Here is a 2,051-nt window from a genome sequence, read left to right on the forward strand (position 1 = left end):
ATCAGATGCAAGTCTTCCCCTGTCAATGAAGCTCTTTATTGGTGGTTTCAGTTTGTTCCACCTTAAAGTGTTTTAATGGGAATATACACATATGCAGTATGGTTGCCAGGTTGCTGGGTATCCTGGGACAATTCCCTGCACATGGTGCTCTGTGTTCACCCCCTGCAAAAGCACAAGGTGCTACCACTACCACTGATGCTGAGGATTCAGAGGCTGGCCCAACAAAGTGGGCTTTTTCTGATGAGCATGGGCCAAAAAATGGTTGGCAACCTTCAGTCTCGAAAGACTATGGTATAAGCCTATAGCACCCAGTATTCCCAGGCGGTCTCCCACCCAAGTACTAATCAGGCCTGACCCTGCTTAGCTTCTGAGATCAGACAAGATCAGGCATGTGCAGGGTAACAGTTGCTGATATAGGCCAAAAGCCTATGTCCAATCTGACCAAGTACTATTGACACCCCTGCATATATAACCCCTTCTTAAATCTTAATGAGAGGATTTCTTGCATATAAGCTATGCAATGGAAATGTTTAAATGGACAAAAGATTTGTTCTGCTGCATATTAAAATTTACATAATCAAAGGCAAGAGTTTTACTGTTTCAAGGAAAGATTTGGTTGATACTGCAAATCAGTGTGAGTTCATCAGTGTGAGTTTCCACCCCAGATACCACTTTTGTGTGATTACACTGGTGGGGGGAAAAAAACAAACCATCTTGCTATGCAGCAGGTTCCTGGTTTACAATCTAACACAAAGTCAAGCTGCATTTAAAATAAATTAGCTCACAATATCACATTGTTCAGTCACTAATAAAATCATAGTTCACAATACTGCAGTTAAGCTTTGTAACTTTGACTCCCAGGCATGTACATCTTGCATTCACAGACTACTTTTTAAATAGCTGGAGCTCTTGAGCCGCTTGAAGCACAAAGGAAGGCCAATGGGTGCAAGTCTTTATATCTAAGTGTTTCAATTTCACATCATGCTCCTGTTAATCCACTTAGGGAAGTAAGGTTGCAGCACGATTTCCCAGTGCTAGCAAACTTCTTCAAGGTCAATTACAATTTTATATATTACTACTTATTGTCATAGACCAATCACTAGGCCTCATGTCTCTTTATTTACTCTGAGGTCTCAAATTCATGACTTATTGCTAACAGCAGAATGATAATGGTACATTTTTATTTCCTTCAGTTTCCTGCCACCTTGTGGCTGTATCTTGCAATTCCAAAGCTGTGGTGGAAAGTTCTAGAGGGGTAGCAGTGTTAGTTTGTTGCTGCAAAAATAATAAAACAAGGAAGAGTTTTGTAGCACTTAAGGCACAATCTTAACCCCTTATGTCAGTGCTTTCCAGCACTGACTTAAGGGCAATGCAGCTCTGAGGTAAGGGAACAAACATTCCTTTACTTTGAGGAGGCCTCCATGAGTGACACCCAACTGCAGGATGCAACACAAGTCCCACTGGCACCGCTATGCCAGTGCTGGAAAGCACTGACTTAAGGGGTTAGGATTGCGCCCTTAAATGACTAACTAAGGGCCCAATCCTATCCAATATTCCAGTGCCGGTGTATCTGTGGCAGTGGGGCATGCACTGTATGTTGTAGTGGAGCAGCAGTCACAGAGGCCTCCTTAAGGTATGGGAACATTTGTTCCCTTATGTTGGGGCTGCATTGCGGCTGCACCGGTGCTGGAAAATTCTATAGGATTGGGCCCTAAGTCATTTCAGCACAAAATCTCATGGTGTACAGTTTCCTTTATCAGATGCAAGTCTTCCCCTGTCAATGAAGCTCTTTATTGGTGGTTTCAGTTTGTTCCACCTTAAAGTGTTTTAATGGGAATATACACATATGCAGTATGGTTGCCAGGTTGCTGGGTATCCTGGGACAATTCCCTGCACATGGTGCTCTGTGTTCACCCCCTGCAAAAGCACAAGGTGCTACCACTACCACTGATGCTGAGGATTCAGAGGCTGGCCCAACAAAGTGGGCTTTTTCTGATGAGCATGGGCCAAAAAATGGTTGGCAACCTTCAGTCTCGAAAGACTATGGTATA

At 43.3% G+C, this 2,051-nt stretch overlaps 1 pseudogene; it reads right to left on the reverse strand.

The window, feature by feature from the left end:
* Nucleotides 1-296: 296 nt before the first annotated feature.
* On the reverse strand, nucleotides 297-419 carry LOC136650097 (5S ribosomal RNA; annotated as a pseudogene).
* Between the last annotated feature and the right edge of the window lie 1,632 nt (nucleotides 420-2,051).

The sequence above is a fragment of the Tiliqua scincoides genome, chromosome 4 (genome assembly GCF_035046505.1).
Source record: "Tiliqua scincoides isolate rTilSci1 chromosome 4, rTilSci1.hap2, whole genome shotgun sequence".
Lineage (NCBI taxonomy): Eukaryota > Metazoa > Chordata > Lepidosauria > Squamata > Scincidae > Tiliqua > Tiliqua scincoides.